This window comes from Miscanthus floridulus, chromosome 7 (genome assembly GCF_019320115.1).
Source record: "Miscanthus floridulus cultivar M001 chromosome 7, ASM1932011v1, whole genome shotgun sequence".
In the NCBI taxonomy this organism is placed as follows: Eukaryota; Viridiplantae; Streptophyta; class Magnoliopsida; order Poales; family Poaceae; genus Miscanthus; species Miscanthus floridulus.
In genome coordinates this window covers 52,067,555-52,082,112 of record NC_089586.1, presented here as the reverse complement: position 1 = coordinate 52,082,112, position 14,558 = coordinate 52,067,555, and the positions used below count along the sequence as shown (strand labels likewise).

The 14,558-nt window shown below is 44.8% G+C and overlaps 1 non-coding gene across 1 annotated transcript; it reads right to left on the bottom strand.

Moving 5' to 3' along the window:
• Positions 1 to 14,419: 14,419 nt before the first annotated feature.
• LOC136468281 (small nucleolar RNA Z247) lies at positions 14,420 to 14,558 on the bottom strand. The gene has a single exon (XR_010761797.1). It is a non-coding gene; the product is annotated as a small nucleolar RNA Z247 (small nucleolar RNA).

Here is a 14,558-nt window from a genome sequence, read left to right as displayed (position 1 = left end):
TCGATTGCCCAATCGATCTCCATTACCATGACCTAACTTAATTGCCTCTGCAAAACACACGTTAGTCATAGTAATCTTTGTATTGACATTAATCACCGAAATCCAACTAGGGGCCTAGATGCTTTCAATGGGCATCCACGCCATCCATCATGACAAGGCATTCGATGATTACCTTGTTTGGTTTGGTCAACGAACAAGGCTTCAATTGAGGCTCGCTTGGACGGAGCAAGACATTGCTGACATTGCGAGCGAGGATGAGGGCAACAACCCATATGACCAAGCTACCCAAGAAGGCAGACAAGTTGAGATCGCCCCTGTGTTAGCCAGAGCTGTAAGTGATACAACTATTTCCATCTCTGAGGTCTTTACTATGATGGAGACTTAAAATCTTGTTTTTGTTGCATAGAGCATGGAGATAATGAGGACAGTGGCCGAGCAAGGAAGGGCATTGATGATTCCTGTGGGCGATCCTGATGAGGCCTCCATGTTACGATAGCACATTCAGGTAGTCTCCTCTCATTTAGTTGATGTTACATCTTTATATAGTTTTACGACCAACCCCACTTACTAATAGTGCTTTCAAAATGCAGCGTGCCATGCATCACCTCCGAAAGGTAGCTGCACGCCTTGGATGTAGACGTTCCTCGGATGTGGCAGTCCCACAACAGCTTGGTGCTGGACCTTCTACTGCACATGTTGGAGGGACTTCATCTTCACATGGTGCACATGGTGGCAGGACTTCTTCACATGGTGCAGCAACTAGTGTAGAGGGTGGTCAAGGACATGGTCATTATGATGATGAAGATGATGAAGAACAGGGAGAGTACTATGATCATGAGTATGATGAGATTGGCATGTCCTAGCTTGGAGATGCACCCCAAGGAACTCAAGGCCCCTCCGGTTCTAGACGTCCACAGAGGACTCTTAGACTAGTGGACAGGTACACTCCAGGTACCTATCCGTTTGGGAGGGGAAAGCGTCACGCTCGTCGTCCATGTTAAGGTACAAGGAGCGATAAAAGATCCAAAGACTTCATATGCTATATTTTGTGCATGGACTATGTATGCATTGGACCTTGTACTATGTTTGGACTATGTCTGTTGATTGATGAAGCATATGTATGGACTATGTTGGATGTTGAATGTGTTGCACTATGTTGGATGTTGAATGTGTTGGACCTTATGTATGTACGGATGTTGAATGAATGTGTATGTCGGTGTGGTCATGTGTTATGTGAATGTGTGGAACATCACCATGTTTCATGTTTCCAGCTATTAAGAGAGGGCCTCCGTCGCAACTCACAAGGAAGAAGGGGTGTCATCATCCCCATCCTCCATGTTACAATCAACCTCTGTTGGATCCACGGTGACATGGCAAGCACGCAAAGGGGACGAAGCGGCTTAGGAGAGTCGGGGAGCTAGCGAGCTCAGGTCCGTTGTTGGCACAAGGTCATTGTCAGTTGATTAGAGTAGTGGGCAATAGTGAAGCATCAAAGAAGAGATGATATATTTTGGTGAACCCAGGAGCTCAGTGTTTAGTCATTTCACGCCGACCCCTGGTACATACTGGAAACCCTTGCATCGAAGCGCCAAGGTGCCCAAGCTCGGCGTTTAGTCATTTGACGCTGACCCCTGGTACATACTGGAAACCCTTGCATCAAAGCATCGAGGTGCCCAAGCTCGGCGTGCGGTAAATTGACGCCGAGCCATTAACCTCGGCGTGGGACGACTAAGCACCGAGGTTCAGCCCAAACCTGGCCACGGCCGTTGCCAAACCCTAGGGTTGGCGTGGGCCGACTCGACGCCGAGCCTCAGCCCACCTCGCAAATGGTCGAGCCAAACCCTAGGGTCGGCGTGGGCTGACTCAACGCCGAGCCTCAGCCCACCTCGCTCACGGCCGAGCCAAACCCTAGGGTCGGCGTGGGCCGACTCAACGCCGAGCCTCAGCCCAACACGTAAACGCCGACCCAAACCCTTTGGCATATGTTGCGATCCTATTTGCATGATTCAAATGAAAAATCTTTCGCAACGATTCCTCTTCGACTAACACAAGTTATACTAATAAGAGTAGACATGCTATATTTATGTTTGTATGTTTGTTCCTGCAGGAAAAACCGAATGTTGGTTCAATTTCAATCCCCTATTTTTAGAGAGACTCAAATTTTTTTTTAGTTTGGGAATCAACCATAGTACATGAAACTTAGAGGTAGGTAAACTGCAATTTATGAAATAGCGAATGCACAACGATTACACTCAATCAAAAGTAACAATGGCATGTCGCAAACTAAACCTAGCATGCCTTAGGGGATTGAAAGAAACAAGTGATACAGACATTGCAAAGGGTACACACTCACATGAAAACTAACAATGGCATGTTGCAAACTAAACCTAGCATGCCTTACGAGATTGAAAAGAACAACTCATACAAGCATTCCACATTCGGATTGACTAACAAAGGTTGGTCCTAATAATGCTCCCACATATTGAACTGAGTTGCGCCTTCCCCATAGTATCCTCTAGTTGACGGAGGCGGTGGTGGTGGCGGTGGCGGTGGAGAAGGAGGCCCATCCTTCTTATGGTACGGGCACTCGCAGTACGGATTATTGCATAGTGCCTCCTCTGCATCATTACTGTCGTCGTCGTCTGACTTGTCCCTGTTACCACTTCTAGGGCCATACTCTAGGTCAAAGATGCGTCCCTATAGATATGTGATGTACTGTTGATGGGGATAGATAGGAGGAGGGTCGACCCATCTAGTGAAGCCACAGTTATCTAGACAGCTTGAATCATGAAAACCCATCTACCAATAAGTACTACTAGAAACCAAATGCAAATCAAAAAAAGGAGAGAGTTCAAAGGCAATACAAATCCTCGTGGGCATCTGAAGAAACGACGGCCTCCACCGTCACAGTCGTTGTACATCTGCACAACGCAATCCAAACCGTGGCGGCATTTTGGCCAATCTTCAATGCGCTTCTCGTATGATCTAAGAGGTCTCTCACGGGTGAAGTCACTCTTCCTCTCCAAAGGAAATTTCTCTATTGGTTCTTCAAAAGAATTAGGACCCAGAGAACCCTCCCACACAATCGGAGGTCCCTTGCTCACCTCCTTTCCTCTCCCTCCGCCGAAACCCTTTCCACTCGAGGAACCTCCGCTCGACATTTGCTAAAACTAAACCAGAAAACAAGTTGTGTGGATGTGGAGCAAGACATGGAGCACTATATATAGAGATGAAGGCAGGTTCACCATGAATGCTACTTGACAAAAAACATGTATGCGTACTCATTTATTGAATCTAAAAAGGCTAGATGCTTCATCTGAAAAGCCTACAACCATGACTGGTCATTTCATCTAAAAAGGCTACACCTGTGTTTTGCCACTTCATCTAAATGCAGTACATCACTCTGATATTAATTCATTGCGTATGCGGATACAACAGTAAATGAATCTAGGCTTTTCAGTGAGTTTTCAAATAGACTTGTAGCCCTTTCAGTGACTGCAACAGTACTTGTAGCCCTTTCAGTGACTGCAACAATACAAGTAGTCTTTTCAGTGATACAAACAGTACCACTACAGTCTTAGGATAGTTAACGAAGTACAGGGCATAAGACCATCTGAAATAAAATCATAGTGCATTCCAACGTAATAAAAAAAGTCCAGGGAATAAGTTCATCTGAAATAAAAATAGAGTGCATTACAACATAGTAAAAAAAGTCCAGGGCTACATGACATCGCTCATGAATGAACCAAATACCTACTGAGTGCAACGAGGCCACTTTCCCTTCCTCTCGGCATCGGGATTCTCCTCCATCGCTGCCTTTGCTCGGCGCACACGCTCAAGCTTCTTCTCCCTCTCCGCCCTGTACGCAGCAACACGCCTCCTTTCCTCCTCTTCCTTATGCTCCTTTTCTATAGCCTCTAGTCTGCGTCTCTGCTCAAACCTCTCCTTAACCTCCGCATCCCACTCCTTCAGGCCTTCTAGACGCTGCTTGTCCGACTCCTTGATCTCAGTGTCAATCCATTGCTCAAAGTCACACAGTGGTGGAACGGTCTGCAAGAAAAACAAATTGTTACAAAACAAATAAATAAGCAATACTTAATATCACAAGAAAATTAATTAACACAATAAAAATTCTTCACAAACGATGCACGGCGCTGTTGCTTTGTAGGTTCCCATGCATAATTGGGACACATCCAGTACCTCTGTCTATATGTTTCCTCATCTTCAGAGATGTCTACCTTGCAAGGATCACCATAAAAGCACATTGGTCGAGGAACACCTTCAGGGAGAGGCTTTAGGTCGTAGGGATTTGCCCTCTGACGACCATAGCTACAATTGAAAGAATTTAGTCATATTAACGGAGAACCAAACCTAAATCTAGGGTTTTCTATTTGTTGCACAGATAATGAATAAACATTGGGATTACCTTGGAATACGAGCTTTACCACGCATTGGCATCCTAACATTACGTAGAAAAAAAATCAATCCAAAGTACCTTGCAACGAATGTAAAGGTACTAACACTAAATCACCATACCTCCCAAATAAGCTTTTCATTACAAACCCTAAACAAATTCGAATCCCAACAAACACAAAATTTAACTCAATGATTATAAACCGTAACATATACAACAACAACAACAGCAACAACCATATATTTGGGTCATTCAATCATTTGAACCACCATACATTGCACGAATGACATGAACATGAACCAAACCTATAATGCCAAGTTCAAAAACAAACGAATCTAAATGGATGAATTGAAAGAGGGAAAAGAGGAGTACCTTGGCAAAACGCCTTGGTCATAACAAATTGAAATGTAATGACCAACAAATAAATAAAATACATAGTAACCCTAATGACCAACAAATAACTAACCCTAATGACACCTACAATAAACAAATAACCCTAATGACCAAAATAACTAGAAACCAAACTAACCTAACATGTTCAGCACATAAAACAGTTAAACAACAATGCACTCAATCATCCTAAGCCATACATTTTGCAAATGCAAACACAAATATACCAAAACACAATACAACCATGATTCCACATGATTAGGGACAATGTAAGCACATCTACACAGATAGAATGGAGGAGGGGAGGGACCATTACCTCGAGGAAGCTTCGGGAGACAAGATCCGGGCACCGGGGGTCGATTTTGGAGGTTAGAGTTTCGTGGGGGCCGTGGGGGATTTGGGAGCCGGCGGTCTTTAGAATTTGGGAGCCGTGGGGGAATGGAGGAGGGGAGGGAAGAAGAAGAAGGGGGCCTCGGCCTAAAGGGACTAGACCTCGGCATTGAGTCGGGCCACGCCGAGGTCTACAGGCTTGGCGTTAAGTGACCCAACACCGAGCTTCTGGGCCACCGTGCTTTGTTGGGCCGCCTGGGCCGCGCTCCGGATGGGGCAGTAGCTCGGCGCGCAGTCCAACCGCGCCGAGGTTGGGCACTTGGCGTCGGCGGACATGACGCCGACATCTCGGACCCATGCGCCACCGTGTCGACGACGACCCCGGTCGTCCGTGACGTGGCAATACCTCGGCGTCGAGTGACACGACGCCGAGCCTCATATCTCGGCGTCATGTGCTAAGACGCCTAAAAATGGTCTATTTTCAAAAAATGTTTTGGCGTAGGTATTTTTCTAAAAATTGTTTTCAAAAGAGACCAAAATACGAAAATTTCACGTTTTTCCACTGAACCCGCTTGACACCCAAAAGGAAGTTGTTTGCCCATTGCCGATCATGACCACTGTTGAATTTATTCAGATCACTCCTGTCACAAAGGAATGTCCAATTTATTCCATGTTGTGCCTTTTTTGCTTCCAACATAGCCAAAGTCATCTTAATCTCAATGCCCGTGCAAAGTGTCCTAAGTTTAAAATGAACCAAAGGTATTCTTCGGGGTGTTACCAATGATGATAGAGCCATCATGTACAATTTATAGGGAAGGTCTCAATTTTGGATTAATTAACTCTGAGTCCGGAGCATTCCCCAAAAGTTTATATAGAATTTTGTTTAAAGTGTCCAGTTTCGACGCAGAGGGGTTAGCAAAGATGGCGGCATCCTTCTGCGTATAGCAAGCATCTTATTAGATCAGCCGTTTTGGAAGGACATGTTGCAACAGACCTTGTTCAGTCGCAAGTTCAATAACACGGAGGATGAGAGCATTGGAGAGAGCGGGTCTCCCAAGCGTAGACTCCGAGCATACTTAATGTTTTTCCCTATTTGTCTATTAGTAAAAACCTTAGATGATGTTGTGCTCATTATGGAGGAGATCCAATCGCACCATTTCCTACTAAAACCTAGTGCAGAGAGGACCTTGAGGACGAAAGGCTAACTAATGGAGTCGAATGCCTTGGAAATGTCAAGCTTGATGAAAAGGGCCAATTGTTTTTTCTTGTGTGATATTTGTATCACTCTATTTGGCATAGTGTTGAAGTTGTCATGCATGGATGCATCTTCTCTCGATGAATGCATTCTGGGCATTAGGGACAAGGCTGTTTAGATGCGGCTCCGACAAAGGTTTCAAACCCTAGAAACCTCCTCACCATGAATTATTTTTCAGTTAAGAGTGTGCTAGTTTCGATACACCCAGTGGCGGATCCAAAGGGGGGGCTGGGGGGGCTCCAGCCCCCCCTAATTTCTTGATTTCAATGCTAATTACTGTAGCAAAAACTTGATTTCACCGTTAAATCTTCGTGCAAATCAACATCTCTGTTGTTTTAGCCCCCCTTATCCCGCATCCCACGATACACCCATGGGGAATGGATGATCCAAACAAGCCCTTAAATTAACACGTCTCTTTCAAGTCTGAGTTGCGCCGAAGCTAAGTTCCATAGGAGCACAATGCTTATTAGTAACAATGCGACTCCTTCATGATAGTGAGTTATCGACTATGGAAGTTGATCTATCGGGTCACTATACCTCAAGCAGTTGAAGTTCTGTAGCTAGGTGTATATGCTAATTTGCTTCATAGACACGTCTGTGGAGTTGATCTGGTCACAATACCTGAAACCCAGTTTACTTATCATATTTGAAACTAAAATTGTAAGTCGTCGTAGCATATATTGCAGGTGGAAGCTAATTTTCATAATAATGGCCTGTTCGCTTGTCTGAATTTTGGAGAAATCTGGATGGTTTGGAGGAATGCTGGAGGAATTTGTGAGAGAAAAATATTGTTCCGGATGAAAAAATAAGCGGATCAAGCCGGGTTTAAGGGCACGCGAACGGGGCCTAATCACGTGTAAACAAATCAAACAAGTAACACAGGTGAATGTACCTAAACACAAGAGAAGGATGATCTTTTTTATTTGCGAATTAGAGTTTCATTCGTTCATCAGGGAGTATGAGAATTACACTCTTTAGCCAATAGGTTTACAATGCAGGCCGTAGCAAATTGCCACTCTCCCAGCCTGGTGTCACCTGTGACTTGCTTTGCTAGTACATGGGCTATACGATCACAAGAGCGACTAGCATACAACAGGGTAAAATCAAGAAAACCTGAACTAAACTTACGGATCTTCCTAAGGATTGGCGCCAGACAAGATCTTGGATTGTCCCCTCTTGCCCAAAGTCTGACCAACTCCTGACTGTCGTCTGTCTCCAGTTCGAGCTTTGTCACCGCTTTCTCATTTTGGCAAATAGCATTCCATCTCGGCAAGCCAAAGCCTCCATCATCAAGGCGTCCAACCCATAAGGGTACACAAGAGAAGGATGATCGTATGCAGGGAGGACACTGGCTGGAAAAGTATGGAGGTGCTTCTCTACAGAATTCATGGACTCTTACAGAACTGGACAGTTCTGTGTCCTGTGGACAAAAGAGAGCTGTTCAATGGCTTTTTGAGGAAAATCAAGTCTGCAGCGAAGGTGGTGTTATGGCTCCCAGATATCCAAAGGGACGGTGCCTAAAGCTTGACAGAGGCGTGGATGCTGGCGGTCCGGGTGAAGAAGCCTATGCTGCTAAAGATCTATCTGTTGTGAAGAGGGCCCCGGTAATGTCTTGGTGGGGGCCGCTGAATGAAGACCTTAAAGACGTGTAATATGGGCTCGTTTAGCTTAGCTCGGCCGTTTTTGCTGTCTTTGGTTCAGGCGTCAGACCTTTTGTTCACGTTTGTTGTGTTTATGTCCCGCTGCCGGCTAGTGCTGGGGCCACTTTTGGATAATTTTGTGCTGTAACAGATGTTTGGTCTTTTGATATTAATTGAAAGGCTGGGGCGTCCTGTCCTCGAACTCTACAAAAAAAAATGTTTGCATTGTTAGCGGCATGCAGCTGCTTATGTACGTATAAATAGCTACACGGTATAATCACTGCAAAGTAGTCAAGCATCCCCTTAATTTCAATATCAAAGATGAACCGAGGATCAGTTTTGGCATCAACTCTGTTACTGCTGCTCCTAGTGCTATCTATGGCTGCCGCTTCCAGCTGTTGCCTCCAGCAAGGTAACAACATACGCTTCCTATTTCAAGCTGCAGCATCAGCAATAATTCATCAGCATATACATGTATTTTCCATTTTGTTTTCTGATGATTCAAGAAGCTTATTAAGATATACTGTTTGTTTCCATGTCTAATAATTAATAACCTTGGTACCATTTATTTTTCACATCGTATGTAATTTCAGGTCTATATTGTATACATGGGTGAGAAGAAACCAAGGTTTTAAATCTCCGGCTATAGCTGTTTGAGAAAGATTTAGCTAAGTTTTTTCATGTACAAGTTAGCTCTTAGCTGTCGCTATAGCCGGCTATAGCCTGTTTTCGGACATAGAAAGCTAAATGGCTTAGCCGGCAATTTAAAACCTTAGAAGAAACACGATGATCCTTCCATGGTCACCGCATCACACCACGACGTGCTTGCATCTGTTCTTGGAAGGTACTAGCTTGTGGTTCATTGGAGTTGTAATTAACCAATTTAGTTATCAACAGTCATACTTACCCTGATAACTTATATTCATATATACTGGAATGGATCAGTAATAAGGAGGAGGCCTTGAAGTCTATATAGTATACAGCTACAAGCACGGCTTCTCTGGATTCGCGGCGATGCTTACCGAAGCCCAAGCCGACGAACTCTCAAGTAATAACCGTCACTACAAAACCTGTAATTGACATATACAAGTTGTCAGGCAAACATATGCACATATATACAGATATGCATGCATACTAATTAAGGATCTTACTTGTAATCTAGGCTTGGATGGAGTCGTCTTCGTGAAGCCTGACGCTTTGTACGAGATGCAGACGACCCGGAGCTGGGACGTCGTTCTTGGTGATATCAACGACCAACAATCAGCTCGCCTCCAGCAGAAAGCCAAACTCGGCGAAGATGTCATCGTAGGCGTGGTCGATTCAGGTTTGATTTGCAATCACACACATTTCAAAGTCACAGCTAGCTAAGGCTAATAACGTAACCTTGCAGGCATATGGCCTGAATCACGAGGCTTCAACGACAGTGGATACGGCCCCGTGCCTGCACGGTGGAAAGGCGAGTGCCAGACCGGCGAGGCGTTCAACACGACGAGAACAGGAAGATCATCGACGCGCGGTGGTACACCGGCGGCGTCAACCCCGAGCTGCTCAGGGGGGAGTTCATGTCGCCCAGGGACCACAACGGCCACGGGACGCACGTGGCCTCGACGATCGCCGGCAGCCCCGTGCGGGACGTGAGCTACTACGGCAGCGGGCTCGCCGCCGGGGTGGCGCGCGGCGGCGCATCCCGCGCCCGGCTGGCCGTCTACAAGGCGTGCTGGGGCGCGACGGTCTGGTGCGGCGGCGCCGCGCTCCTGGCAGCCACCAACGACGGCGTCGACGTGCTGTCGCTCTCGCTGGGGGGGTTCCAGGAGTTCGCCAGCACGCTGCACGCCGTGGCGAGGGGCGTCCCGGTGGTGTTCGCGGGCATGAACCGCGTCCCCGCGCCGCAGACGGTGCGGAACACGGCGCCGTGGCTCATCACGGTGGCCGCTAGCATGATGGACCGGTCGTTCCCGACAAAAGTGGTCCTCGGGAACAACGAAGAGCTGGTGGTAAGTAATACGCGTCCACTTTTCGTTATCAACAATTCATAATAGAGTAGTATACCTAACTTCCATTTGGTCTACAGGTGCAATATATAATGCATGCATTAACGCCTTGACTAATAATATTCTATAATGAGTTAAAAACACTTGCGGCCCTTAAACTTGGGGCTCTCTACCACTTAGCTCCACGAATTCTCAAATCTAAAATATGCCACCTAAACTTGTTAAGTCGTGCACCGTAGGTCCATACTCATGTAGCTTATGACTAGGATAAAATTTTATGAAAAACACCCTACGGCTGATGCGCACCACCATGTCTTCGTTGCCGGACCCGCCGCTGCACGCGCTCAACATGTCGAGCAACAACCTGGTGGGGTAGTTCTGTAGAAATCAAAGGGCAGTAGGAAAAACGGTGTCGCCCTATCTTGGGTCGATGCACCGGCTGCGTGTTTTCTCAAGGAGGTTAGAGAAAAGCCCTCCGCATGGCGTTACATATATACGTGGAAACAATAGGAGGTTCGGCCAGGACTCCTTTACAAGGAAATCTAATATTAACAATTCTATCTATAGGAGTCCTAGGCCAATACATATCCTTGTTGTTCCACGTTTACAATCAATGGAAACTTATCTAATTATGACCTTTCCTAACAGCCTCCCTCGATCATAACCTTCTGAGGTTAAGATTGGTCTTGAAATTTTCAAATAATCTTACAGATAAAGGCTTTGTAAAACCATCTGCAATCTGATCTCCAGACGGGATGAACTCAATCTCCAAAAGTTTCTGAGTTACCCGTTCTCTAACAAAATGAAAATCAACCTCAATATGTTTGGTTCTAGCATGAAACACTGGATTAGCTGACAAATATTTAGCACCAAGATTGTCACACCATAATTTTGCTGCATGTGGACTTTTAACTCCCAATTCTTTGAGTAAAGTTTGTACCCACATAATTTCTGCAGTTGCATTAGCCATAGCTTTATATTCTGACTCTGTACTAGATCTTGATACTGTAGCTTGCTTACGAGTACTCCAGGATACTAAGTTCGATCCAATAAATACAGCAAATCCACCTGTAGATTTTCTATCATCAACATTACCAGCCCAGTCGGCATCTGAGAATGCACTTACTAATGTTGACATTGAGCGATGTATATTTAATCCAAGCTGAGTATATTGTTTAATATACCTTAATATCCGCTTCACAGCTGCCCAATGAACAGTAGTAGGTGCATGCAAAAACTGACATACTTTATTTACTGAGAAAGCAATGTCCGGCCTTGTGAGAGTCAAATATTGTAATGCCCCAACTATACTTCTGTACTTTGTAGCATCTTCTGGACCTAACAGTGATCCTTCATGTAAGGATAATTTCTCACTGGTAGATAGAGGGGTAGATACAGCTTTGCAATCTGTCATTCCAACTTTCTTCAAGAGATCAGTAGCATATTTATGCTGAGTCAAAAGAATACCATTCCGTACCTTGTTCACTTCTATTCCCAAGAAATAATGAAGATCACCTAGATCTTTCAAAGCAAAATCCTTTTGTAAATCTTTGAGTAGAGCTGCTGTAGCCTGTTCTGTCGATCTGACCACAATAATATCATCAACATATACAAGAATATACATAAAGATTCCTCCCTTGTTGAAAATAAACAATGATGTATCAGCTCTTGGCCGAAAACCAAGATCAATAAGTTTAGTGCTCAGACGAGAATACCAGGCTCTTGGCGCTTGTTTTAATCCATACAAAGCTTTGTCCAATTTACAAACATAATTTTCCTTGGATTTTTCTACAAAACCTGGAGGTTGTTGCATGTAAACTTCTTCTTCTAATATACCATGCAGAAAGGCATTTTGAACATCAAGCTATCGTAAGCTCCATCCTCTAGACACAGCTATAGACAAGACAGTACGAATAGTAGCTGCTTTTACCACCGGACTAAAAGTATCCTGGTAATCAAGACCATATCTTTGCTTGAAACCTTTAGCTACCAATCGAGCTTTATATCTGTCTAGACTGCCATCAGCCTTACGTTTGATTTTATATACCCATTTGCATCCTATAATATTAATACCTTTCTGAGGAGGAACCAAATGCCAGGTTTTATTTTTAATCAAAGCATCATATTCAGTTTGCATAGCTGCTTTCCAATGCGAATCACTTAAGGCTTCTTCAACAGTATATGGTTCACCGGTAGAAGAAAATAAACTGTATCTAACAGTGCCATCAGTATATACCTTATCTTTGCGAATTCCGCTTTGCAATCTTGTTCTGGGTCTCTGAGGAGAATTGTCAACGTGCTGTGGTGCAGAAGATCCTGTTGGCGTCCCTGTTGGCGCTGAATCAGCCGATCCTATTGGCACTGAAGGCGAGGCGGCCGATCCTGACGCTGAATATTCGCCGCTGGTTCCCCCCGTGCACACAGGAGGAGGCAATGTGGCACCTGATTCGCCCGGGATAGATTCGCTCGCACCTGATGCCGCGCCAGACGCCTGATCAGCTGCCGATCCTAAGGCAGATTCACCAGTCATATCAGCCTCGTGTCCTGCGTCTGGTGAACATCCATCATTTGATGTGTTCCCTGCAATCAAATGAGAATTTTCTCCCTGTTGCACTGCAACAAGATCATTAGCAATATCTGCTGGATGATTAGTAAATTGGCCTACTAAATGTTCTTCTCCATGAGTCGGATTTAAGAGAGTTGGATGGAGACAATGGATTTCAGATCGAAGACGAGCTCCTACATTGGGATGAAGTTTTGAAAAGGGGAAAACTGTTTCATCAAAGACGACATCCCTCGAAATATAGACGCGACCAGTGGACACATCTAAGCACTTATATCCTTTGTGAAGAGTACTATAGCCAAGAAAGATACATTGTTTAGATCGAAACTGAAGTTTGTGAGCATTATATGGACGAAGATTAGGCCAGCAAGCACAGCCAAAAACTCTCATGGACGTGTAGTCTGGTTTTTGCTGAAAAAGTAATTCGAGAGGTGTGCGATATCCAGTGGTTCTACTAGGAACACGATTTATCAAATAGGCTGCAGAAAGAAACGCTTCATCCCAAAATTTAAGTTGCATTGATGCATGAGCAAGAAGGGAGAGCCCTACTTCAACAATATGACGATGCTTTCTTTCAGCAGACCCGTTTTGCTGGTGAGCATAAGGACAAGAGACATGATGAACTATGCCTGCTTTAGTAAAAAATGAGTTAAGCTTTTGATATTCACCACCCCAATCTGTTTGTATGGCCAAGATTTTTCTATTAAAGAGACGTTCAACTAAAGCTTGAAACTCTTGAAATTTCTGAAGAACTTCTGACTTAAATTTCAGAAGATATATCCAAGTAAATTTACTAAAATCATCAATAAAGCTCACGTAATATTTTTTTTCTACCAACTGATTCTGGCGCATCACCCCAAACATCAGAGAAAACAAGTTCCAAAGGAAATTTTGAAGTACTAGATGACACAGGGTAGGGAAGTTGATGACTTTTACCCTGTTGACATGCATCACAAACTGTTTCACTAGAAGATTCTCCTAAACATGGGAGATTATTGCTACTGATAACTTGTTTAACAATAAAGGAGGACGGATGACCAAGACGGCTGTGCCACCTTGACTCAGGTAGCTTGGTGACGCTCATGGCTTGTTTTATTGAAGACGCAGGAAGAGGATATAGGCCTTTGTGACATGGTCCCTTAAGAAGTGTATTCTTCGTTGCCTGATCCTTGATCAAAAAGAAATTGGGGTGAAATTCAAGAAAGGCTGAGTTATCAGTAGCAAGACGATGAACTAAAACGAGATTTTTCTTGGCTAGTGGAACATAAAGAATATTTTTTAGATGAATATCACGACTAGGAGTATGAACAGTAGTATGGCCAATATGACTAATATCCATACCTGTCCCATTAGCTGTGTGAATCTGATCAGACCCATGGTATTTGTTCTTCGTCGTCAACTTTTCCAACTCGCTTGTCACATTGTCGGTGGCACCAGTATCCATGTACCAATTTGTGTCCACCCCATAAGAGTTTGTGGCCGCAGCCACCAATCTCTGATCTGGCACATAATCTTCATCGAACCTGTGCCAACATTCAGCAGCAGTATGTCTTCTTTTGAAGCATACTTGACACAAGGGCTCTTCATCGGATGAAGCCCTTTGATTGTTGTTGTAGTTGCGGTTGGAGTTGTAGCCACCGCCACGCCCTAGGCGTCCTCCAGGGCTTCCACGACCACCATAGCCGCCGCGGCTTCCATTGTTTCCTCGGCCTCCTTGCTGCATGTAGCCTCCACGAGACTGGCCACGGCCGCGGATAATTTTCCCGCGACCACGTCCGCGACTGGCTGCGTTGGCCGATCCTCCCTGGTTCCCTCCATAGACAAGATCCATACGAGTTTCAAAACTGAGGAGCTGTGAATAAAACTCACCAAGAGTGATTGACTCCACTCTAGTGCAGAGAGACGTGACGAGCGGATTGAAATCTTCGCCAAGCCCGGTGATGATGTACTCGATCAATTCTTCATCTTCTAGCGG